At 45.4% G+C, this 22,321-nt stretch overlaps 1 protein-coding gene across 7 annotated transcripts in view; it reads left to right on the plus strand.

Annotated features, from left to right (window-relative positions):
• Positions 1-737: 737 nt before the first annotated feature.
• The window catches only part of ZNF217 (zinc finger protein 217), a 34,584-nt gene continuing 13,000 nt past the window's right edge, over positions 738-22,321 (plus strand). Inside the window, exons 1-2 of one of the 7 annotated variants that reach the window (XM_073883965.1) lie at positions 738-845; positions 9,424-9,501. The gene's annotated coding sequence lies outside the window, so the exon portion shown is untranslated. Of the gene's footprint in view, positions 846-9,423; positions 9,502-12,834; positions 12,971-13,046; positions 13,322-13,421; positions 13,553-20,014; positions 20,621-22,321 lie in introns of those variants that run through there. The other 6 variants (XM_073883967.1, XM_073883966.1, XM_073883970.1 and 3 more) reach the window with 6 other exon arrangements.

The following is a 22,321-nucleotide window of genomic DNA, read 5'->3' on the forward strand; positions in this document are numbered from 1 at the left end:
TAATCTCTTAAAATATTTTTAAGAGGACACGCAGGCTTGGTATTTGTAAAAATATGTCAACAAAATGTGCTAACCACTTTTTTTTTTTAAGTTGTCAAAGAAGCCAAAGGGATTAGTTAAGCTGAAGGGCTGTTTTAGAACAAGGGGACACTGGGAAGAATAATGACTCAGGTCCTTTTGGCTGGTGTTTACTGAGTGACCACCGTGTGCCAGGCACCAATTCGAGGTTTGGTTGTGATTAGCTCATGTGACCCTCCAAAGCGCCCGATGCGGTGGGTGGCACTGTTATTCCCATTGTACAGGTGAGGCAGGCAGCTCAAGTCAGGAGGCTGAGGATTCCCAGCAGCTGAGCCATGGAGCCGGGGTTTGGGTCCACGCAGGCTCTAAAGACCGTGTTCGATTCGGTCCGGTTTCTGGGAAAACACGCGCGTTCGTTTTGGGAGCTGCTGAGCCGCAGCCCATCAGCTGAAAGTAACGTGGTGAGGTAGCTGGTTTTGGATGACTACCCCTGAGCACTAGAGCAGCGTCTGATCTTCAGTCTAGACTCAGGATTTCTTGGTCACTCTACACCTCTCAGGAGCGTGACCTTAAATCTCCTCTCCAGCATTTTCCCCAAATCCCAGCATCTTGTGGGAGGGCGAGGTTGGAGAGGGTACACCTAGAGTCAGGAAGACAGGAGCTCATCCCCGCCCCGCCCCCCATCCTTCCCTGTAGCCACTCACCTCTGACTCTCTCCTTCAGGCGCCTCTCCGGGCTCGCTTGACCTCCAGCTTGGAGAAGATGCTCAAGGAACCGCGAAAGGCAGGCATCTCACAGCTTCCGTGAGGAGGATCGCTCCGATCGAGGTATCTTTCTTCAAAGAGTTCCACTTGCTTTGTCCTCGTTGGGCGGTCTTGCTGATGATCGAGAGCTGCTCGGGTTCTGGAGTGGACAGACCTGGGTCCAGCTCTAACGGGCTCTCTCACTTCATATAAACATTCTTGCTCTCTTCTCCAACCCAGAATACATACCCTGGCAGGGCCCTGCAGTGGTTGAGAATGGACCTGATTCTGAGTGCTGGTGAGCTTCTGGGGCCGTGGGCAGTGGTCTTTATGAGACTAGCGTGTCCTGATTGAATGCTTACTATGTGCCAAATTCTCCCCAAAGCATTCTACTAGTGAGGACTGCTTTATTCCTCCAAATACACCTGTTCAGTGAGTACTCTTACCTCCCTCTGTACAAGGAGTATGGAGGCAAGAGAGCTCCAGGAGGTGGCAAAGGCAAGAGCTGGGTAGCCCAGGGTCTTGGTTTGAACCTGGAAACCAGTCTCAAGAGCTCAGCCCTTTACTCACGACCCTTGCTACCACTGGGAGATGCAGCTTTTAATCTGGGCGACAGGGGTAGGGGGTGGGGTACCGACTCTGTCTGGTATCCAGAAAGAGTGCAAGCAATGTACTCGGCCCGTCATAAGTACTTAATCAATGATCACTGTTATTATTTTCTGTTCTCCTGAGGCCAGAGTCAACTACTTAGTACAAAAAAAAGAATGACAGGAGTCAGCATGGGCTTTGGAATTCGTTTGGGCTAGAATTCCACTTCATTCTTGTTGTAGAATCTCAAGTAAGTTAAAGAAGTTAGTAAGTCAGAAAGTGAGTTAACCTCTGATGGCTATGGTGTCCTCTCTGCCAGATGAATTTAAATGTACAGGTTATCAGGACAACGAGATAACACCATGATTCGATAAGTCAGGTGTGGAGTTAAGACTCTGGCATGTAACAGGGGCTCAATAAATTGTTTTCTTTTTCCCTTTTGGTTACTCTGTTTCCTCCTCTTCTTACTGGTACTAGTCTTGTGGTTGTTGTGTTGTTGTGCTGAAAATATGGATACAAATATCTGAGTGATTTCAGCAGGGGAGACCATCTGGGTTATTATTTTAGGGGGACTCTTGGTTTTATCAATTTATCAGTTTGTTATCAAGACTCTTAATACCTCGGTCAGGTCATTATTCCTCTGCTCATACTATTCACCAGCTCTCAGGTTCATTCGGAGTAATATCCAGTCTTTACAATGCCCAAAATGGTGTGTACCTCCTCCATCCTAATTTTCTGACTTGTGTCCTCTTATTACTCCATGCCAGTCACAGCGTTGCACTGGCTTCCTTGCTGTTCCTTGAACCATGGGGCACATGGCTTCAAGGTCTTTGTGTGCCCATCCCTCAGCCGGGAATGCTCTCTCCTTAGAACTACACATGGCTCTCACTGTCACCCCTTCAGATCTTTACCTGGATGTCTCCACCTGGGATTCTCCCGGCCTAGCCTGTTGAACATCACCCCCGGCGACTCCCTCTAATCCCTGGCCCCTTTGCCCCACCCCCCATTTTTTCTCCATGGCACTTAACGTTTAATTTTGTTTTTATTATTATTATTTTTTAGTTTTTGTATTGTTATTAATTTTGTTTTTAAAGATTTTATTTATTCATTTGAGAGAGAGAGAGAGACAAAAAGAGCACAAGCAGGGGGAGAGGCAGAGGGAGAGAGAGAAGCAGATTCCCTGCCGAGCAGGGAGCCCAAAGCAGGGCTCAATCCCAGGACCCTGAGATCATGACCTGAGCTGAAGGCAGATGCTTAACCATCTGAGCCACCCAGGTGCCCCAACATTTAATTAAAAAAAAAAAAAAGATTTTATTTTTAAGTAATCTCTACACCCAGTGTGGGGCTCAAACCTTCAACCCTGAGATCAAGAGTCCCATGCTCCACCTACTGAGCCAGCCAGCCAGGCGCCCCATAGCACTGATCATTTAATACACTACAATATTAAGGGTTAACTCCACAAGGATAGGCATTTGATGTTTTGCTTTCCTGTGGTATTCCGGAGCACCTAGAACAGTGCCTGGTATACAGTAGGTGCTTAATAAATATTTGTTGAGTGAGAGAGTAAATGAATGAGTGAATGGAGGAACCCAGGGAGCATATTTACTCAATTCAATAGAACAACTAACTATTGGGATACTTTCCTGGGTGCGAGCCACTGTGCCGTGACATGGAAGAAACTGGCCTTACCTTTCTTTGAGGAGCCTGCTGGTCATTCCGACAAGCACACACAGCCAAGGCTAGGCATAGCCAGTAAATGTCCTAAAGGAGGCGTTGAACAGAGACAGTGACTGAACAAAGAGCATGGTGGCATTTGAGTGGACCATGGGGGATGGGCAGGATGACTATGGATTGATTTTTGGACATATGTGGCATGTGGGCTTGGGGAGGTTCAAAATGAAGGTGGGACAGGCATTGGGCACAGAGCAAGGAGATGGGTAAGGAGAGAATAGTTCATTAAAAAGCAGGATATGAAAATACTTAAGTATTTTATTCCCCATTTTTTAAAAAATTTCTCAGGGTATTTAATATAGTTTGGAATTCTGTTAATAGGCAGCCTATTTTTAGTTATACAGGTCAAATATGCTTATGTTTTACAGGTTAAAAGATTAAAATATTTATACCAATAAAGGGTCCTGGGTCCTTGCCCATATCTGAGAATTAACCAACTTTTATTCATGTATTTGCATACATATTTCTTATTTATTAAGATACAATTGACCTGTAACATATTAACTTCAGTTGTACAATATAATCATTCAATATTTGTATATATTGTGGAATGAACAGCCTATATCTTTCTTATGGTCTCTGTGTAGTCTATTTATTTATTTATTTATTTAAACATTTTATTTATTTATTTGAGAGAGAAAGAATGAGAGACAGAGAGCATGAGAGGGGGGAGCCCGAGGCGGGACTCGATCCCGGGACTCCAGGATCATGACCTGAGCCGAAGGCAGTCGCTCAACCAACTGAGCCACCCAGGCGCCCCCCTGTGTGTAGTTTAAACATGTGTGTGTATGTATATTACATATACATACATACACATACATTTATATTATGTCCATATACATATATTTCTTTTAGAAAGTATATTATCGTGTATGTGTGTTTAAACAAAAATGGCACACCTTTTGTGGCTTTATTTATTTACTCCACAATGTCTTGGTGATCTGGCTCTGTGAGCACATGACACTACTTCATTCTTTCCAACTGCTGTCTGCATTCTGACATTTCGATATCATAGTTTATGTGGCCATTTTCCTCTTGATGAACATGTAGGTTGTGGCTTATTTTTCACTCTTATAAACAATGCTACAATGAATATCCTTGTGTATGCTTCTTTGAGCCCCTGAGTGCTTATTTCTTTAGGGTGGTTACTATAATTATATGCTTATCTATTTTTTCTTAGGTTTTAATTTGTTTAATGTCTGTTTCTCCTGTGAAAATGTAAACTCCACGAGGGCAGGAATCCAATGTGTTTTGTACCTCACTCTTTAATTACTACCTAGCCAGTGCCTGAGACAAAGGAGTGGTCAATAAATATTTATGGAATGAATCTGGCTGAAAGGTTGGTGGGGGCCAAGGGGTAGTTTTGCATCCCCAGAGAGGGAGCTGTGATTTATTTTGGTAAATGGGAGATTTTTGTACAGGACAGTAGTATTAGGAGGATTATTTGTTGGGTTCAGGAAAATGTCTTTTAGGCTAGGAAGAAGACAGGTACTGGGGCCCGGTTATGAGATCATTACACAGGTCAGGAGGAAACGAGAAACGGGACGGTAGGAATCGAAAGGAGAGGGTGCTTTTGAGAGCTACTGGGTGATAAGATCTGTGAGATTGACTAACTGATTAGCTCGGAGGGGGTGTGTAAAGAAAAGCATGGAAAGTGGAGACCCACTCTAGGACATATTCATGTCACAAATGTTTATTACATCCCAGCTCTGGGCAAAAAGCACTCTTTGCTAATTGCTGTTGGGACGTAAATTTGCAGGACTTCTCTTCCCTACCTTCAAAGGAGATTTGGAGTCCACTGGGGACGATGGAGGACGAGTAAGCAGGTACACCAAGAATGCCAGGGAGTGACTGAGGTGGGAGGGACCTGCCCCAGGGCAACCAAGTGAAATATTGTTGTTCCAGAAGGGGGGTGGGGCGAGGAGAATGCCGGCTGAGGATGTTTCAACCCTGCCCCAGAGACACACAGGGCTGACTGGTAGACATTCAGGAAATAGGATGTCGAGAAGTGTGCATCAGTGTAGCTTTTTAGAAGCGAGGAAATTTAGATTGGTGACAGAGCTGGGCTTTGACATAGGCTTCAAATGGCCCACGGGCCTCAGTGTAGTCTGGAAGGTGGGGAAACAAGACTGTTAGCTGTGTGACGTCAGGCGGGCTACTTAACCATCCTGAGCCTCAGTTGCCTCTTTTTAAAGAAAAGGCAGTAATAAGTAAAGGGGTGAAGATGGGTAAGGTTACGGCTAGTCCCGTGCCAGGCGGGCTTATCAGTGACAACTCTGACTCTCGGATCGTGCCCTCCACACGGGACAGGAAGTAGAGGACCGCAGTGGCCTCCGATTTGCCATGTCTCCTTTGTTTAACCAGGATGCGATCTTGCAGGAGATAATCCCTCGAGGAAGAAACACTTACTAGAAGCTCAGTGGGTCCGTTTCACTTGCATTTCATTGCCATTCCAGTGGCATCCCAGTGTTCCGTGGGATGAAAAATCCAAAGTTGTTGCGCCCCCCCCCCCAAATCCTGCCTGCCACATTATCAGGGATTTTTGTTTTTATTCTAAGAGACATGGGGAGTTGTAGGCAGGACCCTGATGTAATCAGATTTGACTTTTGAAAAGATCAGTGTGGCTTTTGAGAAGATCGATGTGACAGAGATGGGATTGTCTGCATTTCTGCTGGAATGGTAGCTCTGTAAACTTAAGAGTCCCCCTTTCCTTCCAGTTGGGTCCCAGGACTGTGGCAAACAATGTGGGCACACGCCATTGGTTGGATGCATAGTTGGCCTCTGCATTTATTTTTTTTAACTTTTTTTTAAAGATTTTATTTATTTATTCATGAGAGACAGAGGGAGAAAGAGAGAGGGAGAGAGAGAGAGAAGCAGAGGGAGAAGCAGGCTCCCAAGGAGCAGGGAGCCCGATGCAGGACTCGATCCCAGGACCCTGGGATCATGACCTGAGCCGAAGGCAGATGCTTAACCATCTGAGCCACCCAGGCGCCCCTGGCCTCTGCATTTAAAGCAAGACTAAAAATAGCCACTGTGTTACTTGGAGGCTATAATGAGATAATGGGTGTTAAGTCCCTGGCACACAGTCTCTATTTACTCATTTCTCATCCACTCTTTAATGAGCATCTACTATATGCCAGGCATGGCTCAAGGTCCTGGGGACGCACCGGTGTGGTGTGGGGGTGAGGCTGGCCAGGTCTGTGCGGTGAAGGAGGCTTCTGCCTGCTGCCTGGGGGCCTTGGGAGAGCTACTTAATCCGTCCCTGCTCAGGTTCTTCCTCCAACAAATGGAAAGATATAAACCCTACCTCATGGGGTCATTAGGGGGATTAAATGAGCTATAAAGTGAAAAACACACATTGAGAACTCAATAAATGTTAGCGCTTATCAGCTAGCCTCTCGGCATGCTGGCCCTGCGTTGGGCATGGGATCTTTCTGAACTATCTGGTCCACGTGACCCATCCCCAGGCAGAGAAATGCGGGAGGCATTGCTGGGTGTGGGTTTGGACAAGTCCCTGCTCTTCATGGAATGAACAGTCTGATTCAGACCAAAAAAATAAAAGAAAATGACATTTTTAACCAGCTACACAGACAACTCACTGGACCATTTCTCTCATTCAGGAGGGAGAGATGGAAGGAAAAGGAGGGAAGTGAGGACAGAGATTCTGTGTGCTCTTCCCGGAGAGCCTGAACCTCGGGTTTCAGGACCCGTGTAAATGTTGTCGGGGGAGCTGAGGCTAAGTTACCAGGTAGACTCCAAGACAGTCCTACGTAAAAGTGAGCCCTTTGTGGAGTTGCTACTCCATATGCACGGGAAGGGTCATCATAAAAACCACTTGCTGTTGAACAACACAGGGCTCGCCTGTGGTTTGACATGGGCAAACCGACCATCTAATGAGGCAGACCAAGCAGAGGTTGTGATCCCTATTTTACAGATGAGGAAACTGAGTCAAGAGCCCAGTGACTGGCCTCAAGACCCAAATCTCAGTTCCTTTCCCATCAGACCTCTCTGTGGCCGAGCTCAGTGTTTCACTGTTCACTTCTATATGCATTTGTTGTGAGCAAATCTACTGGTCACGGCTGTGGGCGGCCATCCTAGGAGGAGATGGTGTAGGCAGTTGGAAATGCGTTTTAAGAGCTGAGGGGAGAGGTCTGGGTGGAAGATAGATGTTTAGGAGCCCTAAACATCTAGATGGCATTTTGAGCCCCTGGACTGGATGAACTCACCTAGGGAATGACCAGGAAAGAGAAGACAAGGTGCCATCACTGGGCTTTGGGTGCTTCGAATTCTGGAGGTCAGGGAGAGAAGAAAGACCCATGAAGGGGACTGAGAAGGAGCGTCCAGTGAGGATGGGGGTGGGGAGGTGGAAATCAGTAGAACGTGGGGTCCAAAGCAAGGGAAACAGTGTTTTAAGAATGAGGGAGGGGTTAGCTCTACGAAGCGTGACAGATGTGGTGAATAACATGGGGACATGGAACTGGCCATTTGACATGTTGTCACAACCGGAGTCAACACCAGGCCTTGCCACCGTCATTACGGGGCCCTGCCTTATTTCCTGACTCCCCTGTCTTCACTCGCTGGACCCCAGGCACACCGGTCTCCCTACAGTTCTTTCCCCAAGCCAGCCTTTCTCCGGCTCTGAGCCTCTCCTTCTCCCCCCGCCCCCTGCTGTATTAGTATGCTTTGCCACCTAACATCCTGGGTGTCTCTGCTCCTCAGGGAGACCTGATCTACAACCGCGTGCCTCTTCCCCTCTCCAGGGACCCTTATGTTGCAGATATACTATCTGTGTGTTGTCTGTCTTCCTCTAAAGGGGCAAAGACTTCGTTTGTTTTGCTTAAGCAAGCTTGTCTCTTATGCTTCGGACAGTGCCAGGCCTCTCCGCGCCCCCCGGCAAAACTCTGGGTTTACAGCTCTGCAGTGTGTCTCATTTAATTCTCCAGAGTCTTACAGAAAAAAATATTATTTCCGTAAATGATAAGATACTTCTTTTTCTAGTTTTATTGAGATATAGTTGACATATGACACCGTCTAAGCGTTGGGCATACAACATAATGATCTATGTCTATATTGCAAAATGATTATGGGAAGTTTAGTTGACATCCATCACCCCGTAGTTACGACTTTTTTTCCTTGTGATGAGAACTTTTGAGGTCTTCCTCCTCCTCCTCTTCATCATCACCCCATTTTGTGGATGAGAAACCTGAAACCCAGAGAGATTAAATAATATTCTGAGGCTGATGCAGCTTTCAGAACGCGGAACTGGAGTCCTTGAGCCAGGACAGTTGGAAAGAAGACATTACCGCACATTTTCAGAGGGAACCCACCCTCTCTCCCCTCAGAGGCACAGAGTTTAAACCAATTTCAGGAGGAACAGAAGCTGACATCTTGAAAGAATGGGAAGAGGGAGCCACAGGTCTGAAGGCTCTAGGTCAGAGGGAAGGCCTAATGGCTGAAGCTTAGAATCCCAGGGAAGGGCTTGCCAAAACTTGAGGCTGCAGAGTTAGGCAGGGGCCAGATCGACAGAGCTGGGGAGGCAAGCTCTGGAGTTTCTTCTTTTTTTCCCCTGGGGCCATAGGAAGCCATTAAACTGGGCGGTGACAGGATCTGATTTACTCTGTAAAAAGATCTCCTGGACTTCGGGTGGAGCATGTGTTAAGGCAAACCTAGAAAGGAAGAAGCTGGAAGAAAGCTTTACACACTCTATATATTTGGAGGAGAGAGTGAGAGATCATGGTGCTGTGTTAGAGATAGAGGTAAGTGGACAAAGTTGAGATATATTAAGCTAGAAATTGTAGGCCTTGATGGATTAAAGGTGCAGGTGGGGGGATGAAGATGAAATATAGTTTGACTTCTGGGTTTTGGCTTGAGTAAGTGGGCGGATGGTAGATGGATCCATTTATTGAGATGAGAATGGGAGTCAGATTTCAATGAACGTTAGTTACCTTCTCTTTCTGCTACCTCCCTTCTCCCAAAGCTCCCCATCTGGAATATCAGATGAGTGCAAAAAGCTTTCCAGAGGTGCTCCGAAAGTTATGTGACACATGTGGTTTTTAAAGAAAGTTTATATTTGCAACGTGAGTGAAGTCAACCTTGGAAAACCAGCCAGAATATTGGCGGAAGACAAAAGTTGTGCTCGAAGACGGTGGAGGGGAGGATGCCCGTCAAACTTGCCCATGGGACATAGACAGTTAAAAATAAACTACGCTCTTTGCACATTATCAGGGTTGATTAATTTAATCAAGTCGTGATTGTATCTAAACCTCGATTTAAATTGAGCCTTATACTTGGCCCCTCCCTTTTCAGTTTGCTTGTAAAAACCAGCAATCTCCTCTGTTTACAGTACTGTTCTGAGCCAGGTGGACTGGCAAACTCCAAGGGAGAGTCTCGAAGCTCCACACCCGGCCTCCGCTTCGGAAAGGTGACTTCTGCAATTTATTTTTATCATATAGCATGATGATGTTTTACAGAGGGCTTAAAATTTCGAGATGACTCGAGTGGGATCAAGAAACTTAATAGAAAAGAGAGGAGTGTAGCGTTCCCTGGAGTTGTCGGTGATCCCTACTTAATTTAGTGCATTCAGTCGTGTTAAAAGGGCTGTCCCGGTTTCCTTCTCAAATGTCCTTCGTAGTTTCCAAGGGCTGGCAGGTTTGCCCAACTTTCTCATTTTCTTTTCCTGCTGACTCCTCACTGCAGTTTTTCGGGTTTTCCTGCTCTGAACACTGAATTCTTTTTTTTTTTTTAATTTTATTTTATTATGTTACGGAACACTGAATTCTTTTAAGTCAAGTATCTATGTTGGCTCTATTTCAGCTCCAGGGATTTACGTGCAGTTTCCAAATTGTTTTTCTGTAATAGTTCCACAGTTAAATAAATACTTGTGAAATGGGAAGATCATATCGCATTGTTCTTCTAATTAAGGCTAAGTCTCCAAAGATGATGCCAATAAATGCTAAATGTAGCAAATTAGAAGGGTTTTTTGTTTTGTTATTAGATCAGAGAAGGCTGTGGCAGGCAGCATCTGGAGAGAAAACCAGAAGTTAGCAAACGAAGAGGTCTCATATCACAAGGATTAAATCAGAGATAATGGTGCGATTTTTCTAAGCGTACACTGGGAAATGTATCTTAAGGAGGGCCGATCTGTTTGGATAATTGTGAAAAACGAGGTGTAGCTGATGTGTTTGTCGCATTAGTGAAGTGGGGCTTTTTCCGCCCTTTCTCCGAGTAAAATGTGCAGAGCATCAGCTTCCATTTGAAGGGACATTTCGGGTTCTCTTCTTTGTTTGTTGCCAGCGTCTCTGCAGCACCTGACTCCTTTAGAGATAGTCTAGCTGGGGGGGTGATGGCAAAACAGGATTACTTGGGGGTGGAGCTAAGTATATGTGGACTATAATGCTTTGTTTTCAATTTTCATTTCATAGAATAAGGAGTTCTGAGCTTTTCCTACAAAACTACATGTTTCTAGTGTTCTCCTTTACTTTTGGAGTTTGCATTTTTAATTGTTTTAACTGTGCATGCTTCCCAGATCTTAAGTATGAGTCTTCACATTCTAAGGGGAGAGTGTGGGTCTCAGGGATGCCCTTAACAGCAAATTCAGATCACTGTATATCCATTTGAAAACACAGTATGTGTTTGTAACCCAGCACTCAGTCACTGGCAGAATTTTCTGCAACGATTTCCCAGTTTTATTGGCACGTCTCCAGGAATAAGGTTCTTTGTAATTCTTTGCTCAAACATAAGGATCACATATAAAACTCCAAGCAGATAGATCAGTTAATACAATTATCTTTCAATTTTAAAAGCTACAACATAATAAGGTTTTTTTTGGGGGGGGGGGGAGGAGAGAGAAACAGTAACTAACAAACCATAGGATGCTATTATGCTAACAAAGTGGTAGCTTTGTAAGAGCATAGAGAAAAGCACAACCGTTTTTGCCCAGAAAATAATTCGGTAGCAACAAGGTCTGAGAGCCAGAAGCCTCATTGTTCTTAGTGAAACGATTATTTGTCAAAACATTTGATTGTTTCCCTATCCCTACTGAAAAGTTTGGACTTTTCTTTTTGCCCAATTTTGACACTAGAATTTTTAACTATCAGTGCTATTGTGTTTACAGCATTCAAGGTTTCAGAGTTCAAAGGTTATCCATTAACATGTAGAGCGAAGCTACACTTAATGTTGCGACTCAGCCTGGTTCCACTGGCCCATAGCTTGTTTTGTAGCAATGCTCTGAGCCATTTGTTTTGATAAGTTAAATCAAGTTTCTTGTTTATGAAGAGTGTCTTTGGATTGCGTTTTCGGATGTGACTATAAGGGTTTAAAAAGTATTTTAAAGAAAGATATTATCTTCCCTGAGAAAAGGAACCCTAATACTAGAAATAGAAATGATCAACATCAGTGTATTTGAGTGAAAAAAAAAAAAAGAGTTCTGGCCAAAGAATTTACTTCTGGCACTGCTAATTAATTGTAAGTAATTGGTTCACTTCCTTTTTAAAAAAGACTAACCAGACCATATGTGGGGTTAGTAGTTTTATATAAAATGACAACAAAACATCACACTTGGCAAATTCTTCCCCTCTGCTAAGAAGCTCTCAAATTCCATTTTCTATTAACTGCACTGCTCACCAGCAGAGTGTTTTTATATAGCCCCTACCCCTTTTATTAAATATATACTTCAAGTGCCTTTTTTGATAGGTTTTAAGTTTTTCCATTTTGGATACACCCATATTCCATTAAAAAACCCACTTGGCTTTTTTGTTTGTGGTGAGTTGCGTAGCTCTGTTTACATTTGCATTCGTTTGCATTTGGGGGCAGAAAACTTAGTGGTTGTGATTGTTGCTACTATGGTTCCTCCTGGGGCACACCTAAAATGAGGGAACACAGGCCTTCAGAATCAAGCCCCCCCCTTTCTTTTTGTGAACAAGGAAGAGTGGTAAAGGCTCTAAATACGTTGGCTGGGGGGAGGGGGGGGGGGGGAAGGGCAGTTTTGTCCCCCCCCCCCCCGTTTCAGCCTGGTTTTATCCACGTGGATTTCTATCAAAGCCAAGTGGATTCTTGGAACCTAGGCCAAGTTTAGAAATCTCAAGTTATAATAGCGGCGCAATCGAGCCCTTTTAGAAAAACAATTACAGGATAGCTTTATGAAGATGCTAATTAAACCATTTTAATCATGTCATCTCGACCTTGCTCACACTTGACGAAAATCTGAAAAACTGTTCGTGCACTGCCGCCTTCTAACCTACTCAAATGGGTGTAGAAGCTTTTTTGCTGGTCATTCGTGACGACCCGGGAGTTCGGCTACCGGCCCCTCCCTCGCCTGGGCACACCTTGCAAGGGAGGGGGAGGCGGCGAGGCCGAGGCGTGCATCTGCGCCTGCGCGCTGCCCCCGTGGCCCCCTCCCCGCGTACCTGTCACTGGAACCGCCGGAGCGCGCGCGGGCCACGTTTAGCCGGATGGCGGGAGGCGGGGTGTGTGTGTGTGGGGGGGGGCGGGGGAGTGAAAGGCGCGCGCGTGCGCGGGAATCGCAGGCGAGAACGGGAGGGCGCGCGCTCGTCCGCTCGCTCGCGTCCCGGAGGCGGAGTCCGCGGCGGTGGGCGGGGCAGGGGCGCGCCTGCGCGGACCACGTGGCCCGGAGGCGGGGCCTGGGGCGGGGCCGCGCGGCCGGTGAAGGCAGGAGGCGGGGCGTCTCAGAGCGGCGGGGCCGAGGGAGGGCGCAACAGCTGCTCCCTGAGCACTTTCTGACCCAACAGTCCCCCTGCGCCGGACGCGCCGCGCCCCGGCGGCTCTAGGGACCCCCCGCGCCTGCACTGTCCCCGCGCGGACGAGTAGGGGGCGCCCGCGCCTTTGCCCCCCGTGCGCACCCCCGCCCCGCTCACCTTAGCCCCGCGCCCGAGGTGAGCCCGGCCCCCAAATCCCCCGGGCGGGGGTGGGGTGGGGGCGGGGGGCGCTCCCTTTGGGGGAGGGTCTTCAAAGCGCGGGGTCCCGAGGCGCCCTGGGAGATGGCTTCGCCCCGCGCCCAGTGGCCCCCCGTCTCTTTTGGGGGGCCGGTGCGGGCGCGGAAGCCGGGAGGTGTCCGCACAAAAGGCCGAGAGAAACTCCCCGTCGCCTCCCCTCCCTCCTGCCTTCCCCGCCCCCTCCCCTCCTCGCCTGCTCCCTCCTCATTCAAACCTCGGCTCGCTCGTGTGGTGTCAGTTCAGTCCCGGCCGCCGCCGAGCGAGGAAATGGCCGAGGAGCCGGAGCCGCAGGTAAAGGGGGCGCGCCCCCCGCCCGCGCCGGGCCCAGGGGCGCCTCGCCTCGCCCTCCGGAGTCCCCCCGAGCCGCCCTCGAGTCTCCCGTGCTCGTTAGCTCGCCCCCCTCCCCGGATGACCCCCGCCCCGCCCGGCCCCCGCTCCTTCTGTTCCGCTCCTCTAGGGCGCCCCCTCCCCACCCGGCTTCGGAGCGATTCCTGCGGCGAGGAGGTGCCGGGCGAGCCCCCGGTGTGTACAGTGTTTTCCATCACACTCACTCTTGGGGATAGTCAGGATGGTTTGGGGGCGGGGGAGTCCCTCTTCTCCGGCCGGGACCGAGGGGCCGGCCGGAGGGAGCCGGGGGCTGCGTGCGTGCGTGGGTGGGTGGGGGGCTGTTCCGGAAAAGTTGGGTGGCTCCGCCGGGCGGCTCTTCGGCTTTGCCGGTTGGGCCGTGGGGGGCGGGCGGAGGGGAGGGGGCCGGCGCGGGGTCCCCCGCGATGGCCCGGGAGGGGCCGGGGCAACTTGGGAACAGCCAAAACAATGCGTCCTAACAGGCGTCCCCCTCAAACAATGGCCGGGACCGTCCACACGGGCCGGGCGGAGGGCGCGTCTACAGGGGCCGAGGGAGGGGCTTGGCGTCGCCGCGGACCCCGACGCGCACCACCGCAAGCCCCTCGGCGCCCCCAGATGCGTCCCCGGGAGTCCCCGTCTCCTGCCCATCCCTGAGCAGGCGGTGCACGGGCTGCGTTTCCTGGATGTGTGTGATGAGGTTTTTTTTTTTCCCCTTTAATTTTTTGAAACTTTTTCAATAGCTCTTAAACGCTTAAAGAATATCTTTATAACGCTCACTTCTAGTTGGAGTCCCAAAGCCAGCTGGAAGCAGAACTAGTAACTTAAAGGGCAGGAAGGATCGAAATGTTCGCCTATAAGTGTTTCTTTCTTTCTTTTTTTTAAAAGGGAAGTTTCTGCCAGGAGGCGCTGAGTGGCGAAACCGCGCAGTTTCATATGTAGAGCCTTCTTCTCTCTTGCTTTGGCCCCAAAATGCGAGCGGCACGGGATGGGGAGGGGAGAGGAGGGCGCTGCTGGGGGCCCCTGGAGGCCGGATTTGGGGCGGCCTGGGCGGTCCTGCTCCGGTGGGGGCAAGACCTGGCCTGTGCGGTGCGGAGGCCGGTACCTGCGTCCAGGATCGGGACAGACGTTCAGGTCCTGGATTGGAACCCACAGTGTTTGGGATTCAGGGAAGGGCCACCGAGGACGGGAAGCCGTGTTCTTGGGCGGGTGGGGTGGGGGTGGGGTGGGGGGGGGGGGGGGTGGGCAGGCGGGGACTTTTCCTAAAGGTTTAGTTACAGGAACAGGAAAGAGCCGCCAGTGGCCACTTCTGGGACCCCAGTAGCCTGCTTACACTTGGCGTAGTAGAAACTTTATTTTTTTCCTCTTCCCCCCCCCCCCCAAGAAAAGAATAGTCACTTTAGAGTTTAAGGCTCTGGTGTATTCCTCTTTGAAATTCCTTGAGCCTCAATTTATCTTTCTGAATCAGCCTATAGGGCTTGAAGCATTGGCATGAACATTCCTAAACGTGTATTAAATGCAGGGCTGTTGGCAGTGGTCCTTTGGCCAGTTTGGGGTCGTGTAGTATTGACCACTCCATGCTACATACTGGCTGGTTTCCTAGCTTTCTAGATTCTTTGGAACCATTAAGCTGTATGTTTTAAGAAGCCTAGGTCTGATTTAGTTCAGGTTGATTCAATTATGTCTTCATCGCTTTTGAGTTGGTTGAATGAGTTGACATGAGATTAAGCTCAACAAAAGAAAAGGCAGGGTAACGACAGCTGCCGGCCAGGCCTGGCGACTAGGTAGGGGTCTTGGGAGGCCTTGCACCTCCTCTTTTGTATGTGCTAAAGAAGTACATTTAAAAATGTTCTTTTACTGTACTCTCTCCCCTCCCCCACGGATGGATGCCTTTATAGATCTCAAATAAGACTTAAAATGCTAAGTTCTGTAATACTTTGAGAATGAATAATCAGAGTTTCTAAAAAGCCTTCAGTGTCTGCAGTGACAAGTGCAGAGTAATAATCTAATTGCTTTTTGTCTGAAAAATAACAGCAGTCAAACCACTAGTTTGTGCTTGCTTAGTTAATGTGTGCTAAGAACTTTTAAGGTGTGTCCTTAATGGTGGATGACTTTTTCTGAGAAGTCATGTTTATTTTAGATACTGTTTTTGTTCAGTATCCCAAAGACTCTAGTAGTATGTGTGTTTTTAATCCTGGTGTTTTAGTGAAGTCAGACCCCTCCCACCCCAAATTGCTGCCATTTTTTTTATCAGTTATATAAGTATTAAATTCAAAGAGGCAGAGTGACTTATTTAAAAACCCTGTTGTCAGTAGCTACCACACAAATTTACAATTTATTTGGCTTGTTTGTTGGAATAGGGTTAATAATCTGATTGTTTGGAATTTTAATTATTTGGTGTGAAGAGGAAGGCTGCTCCTTTAGACTCCACCTTGGTTTGCATGCTGGAGGAGGAAGTGGGGGAGGATTGTGACTTTTCCAGGTGAAGGACACATACTTTTCTTTAGTGTCCACCTTCATTCAGTCCCTTTATCTTCACAGCACCTTCTAACACTTTGCAGTTTGACCTTTGCTGTTTTTAATAACTTGTAAGATCGAAGTTTAGCAGTTGTCTTGGGTTCATATTATTCCCTTTCACTTCCTAATCAAAAAAAGGAACTAATACAGCACTTCGATAAAATTTGTAGAAAATATTTTCCCCCTTCACCCTGAAGAATCTTTAGATAACAGCTTGACTCCCCCCCCCCCCCCCCTCCCCAGGGGAAGAGGAGGGAGGAGAGTAGGGTTTGACTTTGCCTTTACTTTTAAGGTGGAGGTAGATTTGCATTCTCTTTGTAAGCCTCCATTTTTGGCAGAGGAACTTCTGGGAGGAATAGCAGCCCCTGGTTCCCTTCCAGTGGACCTTTAAAGAGGAAATCAGAAAATAAGACTTAATCATCAAGTCACTTACAAACTGATGAAATCATTAAGGAATATAATGGCCTGGCAACGAAGGAGTCCCTCTCTCCTCATTTCAGATAATCACTTTTCTCTCTTTTAACAACATTTATGTTGAAATGGCCTGTTTTTGCCACAGCAGGGCTGCCTTTTCTCAACCCTGGAGCACTCTTAATTCTGAGACGCTTGATTAGAGCCTCAGGGGTCCCAAAAGCTGTGCTGTTTTCCCACTTTATAAAATTACATGCTTTTCTCACAGTTGTGACAAACATGATATTGGTGGCTAAGAACTTTGGGGTAGTTTTAATGGCTCTTCACTGTCTACTATCTACTACTTGAAAAAAAAAGATACTTTTATCTGACTCTTTGAGGACTGTAATTTGGACCTTTTTTATGTTTCACGTGAAGCTTTGTTTCCATTTGCTCAGAGACAAGTTCAGTTGAGAATGTTCCATCTCAACATATGCCAAGTATGTCCTGTATGTTAGGGTTTTTGAGGTTGCTGGGGATGACTTATTTTAAATGGTTCATTGCTAATTTCCTATTTGAGTTGAACCCCGTAGCAGTATGTTTAGTAAATGAATTGGAAAGTTGAAGCCAAAGTTCTGAACAATAGCTATATATTTTCAAGCTTCAGAATTGTACAGTAGGAACGAGAAATCTGAGACTGTTGTATAAGCTGAGGAGTATTCCACTAGAATAAAATCAGTGTAATGAGATTTTAATTGAAACGACTACATTTGGAATATACAGAACTGTTTTCAAGTTACTGAGGTGTTACGAATAAAAACCTGGAAGGTGTTTACAGAACAGCTACTGAGCAGAAATTAAAGAAATCCCAATCACATTAAATGCTCTAAATAGTGAAAGGTTTAGTTACAGCATGTAAACTAAACTTGAGGCTGTGGAGGAGCCTCGATTTGTACATCCCATCTCCAGATTGGGGGGGAGGGGTGCTAACCAGTTTAAATGCACGTGGAAGAAAGAAGGAATTACACACAAAGACAGCAGGAAATTTCTGAAATTCGGGAGAGGGAAGCTTGATCATTATAACTGAACGGCCTTCTCTTGGGGGGCGGTGGAAAAACTTCTCAAGTGTTGGCTTTTAGGAAAAAGGTGATTGGGATTATTTTTCTCCAACCAAGAATAGAGTTAGGCAAATTTATAGTGGCCTGTGGGGCACAGGATTTTGAATTGAGACCACGAGGGCAGATAGAAATCTGGTTTTGAGGAAGTGGGACAGGGACCATCCTTTCCCAAAATCTGCTGTTCATGATGAGCAAGCTCAATTCTTGTATAAAGCTATCTTCCAAATAAATAGTGGGGCGGCCACTGGCAGCCTGCTGCACCACAAACTGCCCTTTTATGCTTAACATTGGAATGCTCATTAACGACTTTACATTTGAACATTTGTTGACTGACTGTTCTTAACGTCCCCATTACTTCCTGCCCAGGGTAGCTACATAACTGAGTTACTGGAAATTAGGGGCCAGTTTGGTAATTTTATGATAAAGTTGAGAAATAAAATTACTAAACCTGAAGAGACAGCTGGGTAAGTTAAATTGAGAGAATTAGTTTAAATTCCTCAGCTTTTGTTCTTTAAGCTTTACCTATGTTGTTTTTGACCTCCACATTCCTTCACTTCGTACTGAGGAGCCACAACCCTGGAGTCAGATGCCAGTTTTGTAATGGCTTCGTTAGGGTTTTGTGTTTTGTTGTTCATTAGTTTCTAGCGTGTCAGGAAACCTCTTGGATTTAAAATGCAGTTCTGTGGACTGGAGATTGAGAGTCTAGATCTCTTTTGTTCTTATATCACCATTAGGAGAACTACATGTTTTTATTTTTCCTACCTGTGTCAAATCAGGATAACCTCAAAACAGGTCAGTTAGACCAGAAGAAGTGTTTTGGGGTTTTTAAAAGCTGCGGATAAGCTTTGTTTTCAGTTGAGTCTGTAAGTCTCCTCAACAGCGATTATATGGATGAATTGAAAGAGTTTTTTCCCTTAATTTTGAAAGCAAACAGGTGACTTAAAAGAGCCAGACATACAACTTGAATATTTACTCAACAGAGATAGGGAGGGGAATATTTAAATGTTGCTAAAGAAAGAGCTCATGCCCTAAAAGGCAGTGCCCATGTTTATATTTAATCTGGTTAGTTAAATGGGGTATAATTAAGAACACTCACCATTGGGCTGTGTGGAAAAAGAGTTGTAGGTGTGTTAGGGTAGTGGTGTAGTAGGATGGTTATAGTTATCTAGATACACAGTTATCTGTGTGTGTGTGTGCACGCGCACGCATACACAGGGTGTTTTCCTTGTGGAGAGCAAAAGAATACAGGGAAAGAGAAGAGTTTACTGTTTTAGTTTGTTGAAATTCCTCTTTTTGGTGCAGTTAGTCCTGTCTGAAATCTTTTTAGAGTATTAAAGGTAGTACTGGTTAAGTAGCAGTAACCTCACAGATAGCCATGCTTAATCTTGCTTAATGAAAATTCTTTTTTTTATTCATTCCCCTTAGAGTTCTCTTTTTCCGGTCAGGATGGAATTTTTTAAAAGCCAGTTTACAGACCACAGTATCTGTTAATATTGATAATACCGAAACTAAAACTAATATGTGGTGCTTCAAGTTCACATTAAGATCCTTTAACTGACCTTAATTGATTTGGCATGAATCAGGCAGAGTTTTTAATCATGACACTCAGATATACTAATATGATTACTTTTTTTTTTTTTTTTACAGTACTTTGGTCTCTAATCGTATTTAGGACTGAGCTCTAAGTTTCAAGAAAATGAGACTGTGCTATAGGGTCTCTCCCCAAGCTTTGCCTTTCAATAATCATTTGCTTTTGGATAGTTTAGATTGTGATGTTGAATGTTAACATCTGAATATTTTAATCTTTTTCTTTCACTTAACTTTTCAACATCTTTCCACAGCTATATTAGGAAAGTTGGGTTGACCATTTAGCTCATGGGTGTGACCTTGGTGATTTCCTTGAAATAGGGTTGGAGGATTTAAAGTTACAGGTTTGGATTGCACTGTGGCTTTCTATGTGCAGTTCTCTTCACTTGTTGGATTAAGACAAAAAAAAAAAAAAAAAACCCAAACCGGTATGTGTGACCTACAGAAGGAACATTTATAGAAAAACTGTAAGTTTCCTGACCAGATCTTGGAGATAATTTTGCTGTTTAAAGGGTACAAATGAATTGGCCAGGGACCAGCAGTTTGTGTGGGTTAAATATTTTAATTATTTATTTATTTGGACGCTTAAGTGATTCGGAGGGAAAAAGATTTGTAGGAATACAGCAAATGACTTGGTCATAAATGGAATTTTTATGTGTTTTTGACAGTTTTTGAGGACTTTGAATTCCTTTTACTCCATGATAGGGTAATAAATATTCTGTATCAAAACATGTGAGCTAACCTGTCCAGCTGAAGTAGAGACTGTGCTGTCTCTAAAGGTTAACAAACAGCGTGAGTACATTTAGATGTAAAGAACTGTTCCCAAGTGACAGCAGTTGTCCGCAAGGTGGCATTTACTTCTAATTTGTTGTGCTTAAACATAAATTATTGTGTTTTTCATTAAGGATTGTATAATGTGTAATAGTTGATAATTTCAAAATCTAGTAGCAGAAGCCTTACTCACAAACGAGTATCTCCTTTTTTTTTTTTTTTTAAAGATTTTATTTATGTATTAGCACGAGAGGGAAGAGGGTCAGAGGGAGAAGCAGACTCCCTGCTGAGCAGGAAGCCGGATGTGGGACTCGATCCCGGGGCTCCAGGATCATGACCTGAGCTGAAGGCAGGCGCTTAACCAACTGAGCCACCCAGGCGCCCTCCAACAAGTATCTGCTTTAAAACAACAACAGTAACAGGAGACATGACCTAAAGAACATTAGACTTCTCTTTCAGGCCGTGATGGCAATATGGTTCCTACTTTCTTTTCAAAGATCATCTTGTAAATTTTTTTTTTTTTAAGTCTCCATTTAAGTGATCACGATACCAAGTCAGCCCTAGTATTCTTCCAGAATATGAGGTTACACTGGATATTGCCTCAGGTGCCTTGAGTAAAGGTTTAGGAGCATTTTTTTTAAATATTGAAAAACATTTTTGCCACCTGCCTTTCAGGAGGGTGTTCCGAAGGCTCACTTTTCTGCAAACTAAAAGCATTTAGATTGTAGGGGTTGGATTATGATCTCCCCCTCCTTCCTCCTCCAGGTCTTCGTGAAGACAGACAACTTCCTCTGCTCAGTGTCTTGTGCTGCTGCTGGCTTCTGCGTGCTCCCCCTGGAGACGCCGAAGGTTCGGGGAAGGCTGGGTGGGTGCTCGCCTCCCTCGCCTGCAGTGGTTGCTATTAACACTAATTAGATTAGAATGTCTATTTTTTTTTTTTTTGGTAAGTTTTGTTAGTATTAAAGTCTTTGTTATTGCAATCACTCTAAAAGATTTTAGATTTTGTTAGCAGATTGGTTTTAAGTGATGTAGATAATTGGTTTATAGGTTAAGGAAGTGTTTAGTCTGCATTCAGTTTCTAAGTCAGGGGTTGAAGGGGTTTGCTATCCGAGATTCCCAGCTTATCCATTTCTGTTCTGGTGGGTCTGTAAGGGGAGTAGTTTTAAATCCAAATGATAACAGTTTTGCTTGTGCTCAACTTCGTGGAGTGATTAAATATGATTCATTATTTTTTATTACACCCTTGAAACTGTGGAGAATGGTATAGCAGATGGCAGCCATAGGGAGCCGTGTAGAAGGTCTGATGAACCTTCGAGTTAATTTTAATATCAGATGAGTTATGGTTGGTGACTGTGGCCAGAGATGTGCAATATTGACTCTGTACCTGTGCTGACAATGTAGTGTTTGTTCATTTAGCCACTAGGTGTTTATTGAGGGCCTGCCCCTGTGCCAGAGACCCCTTCTAGACGGGAGGGGATAGCAGCGAACAAGGGTCTCTCCTCCTAGGATCTTACTTCAAAGGAATGGCCCAGGGTTTTCCTATCTTGAGTGAGTAGTAAGGATGGCTATGACCCAACGTAGTCTAGTGCTCAGGACAGCTGGGCACAGTTAATGACTATATCAGGATCTGTGCCAGAAGCTTCCGTTGAGGGAGAAGTGCTTCAGTTTTGCCTGGGAGGGTCTTCTTCCCCATCTGACCATACGAGGAGACTCGCTGGCCCAGGACCTCCTTCCCCTCGTCTCCAGGCCTCCATCCTTCAGCAAAACTGAAGCTCTTCTATGTTTGTTTGTTTGTTTTTTTTTTTGCACTGTACCTCCTTTACTAATCCTTCAGGTCTTATGTTAGAAGCTGATGATGACTTCCCTTGACCCACATATTTGAACATTTCAGAGATAAAAATTGAAACAACTATTTCTCAAAGTCAGGCATTTCCATTTATATGTCATCACCCTGGGTGGGAAATAAATAACAGGGATGTACCCACATCATGTTTCTTATTCAGAGACTGAGTTTATGATTGGTGTCTTTTTGGGAAAGATTATCTGTAGAAAACTGGAGTTCCCCCAAATTTAAAATATCATAGAGTAGTAAAATTTCTTTAAAAAAAGAAAAAAAAGCAGAAGATAATGTTGATGTCTGACATGGAGGACTAACTTTGATTTTGGCAAATTAGGGCATTAAAAAAAAAAAAAACTTTACTGCTCCCTAATGCCACTCTTTCATTTTTTAAGCTGTTTTGCAACCAAAAAATAGAAAGGGCCTCAAATAGAGGACAGCCTTTATTCAAATTGAAATTTATCTCTGTACTTGGTGGAGAACTCATTGAGCTGTTTCTGTTTTTCATATAGCTGTCAGCCGGTGAAAATGTGCTGGTCAACTTTGTGGTGTTTTCAAATACCATTTAATATCTTGATTTAAGATAGCATTAAAAATTCTTTTGAATAAGTCTATCCATAAATGTAGACCTACCCCCCAGAACCACAGAAATTTGGAACTCTTGAGGATGATCCTGTCATTTAGCCATCTCTATCAAGTAGATGAAGATGGGGTATGTGGTGGTGACAG

This window comes from Callorhinus ursinus, unplaced genomic scaffold (genome assembly GCF_003265705.2).
Source record: "Callorhinus ursinus isolate GAN/ISIS: 27379988/994484 unplaced genomic scaffold, GSC_fseal_2.0 scaffold53, whole genome shotgun sequence".
Lineage (NCBI taxonomy): Eukaryota > Metazoa > Chordata > Mammalia > Carnivora > Otariidae > Callorhinus > Callorhinus ursinus.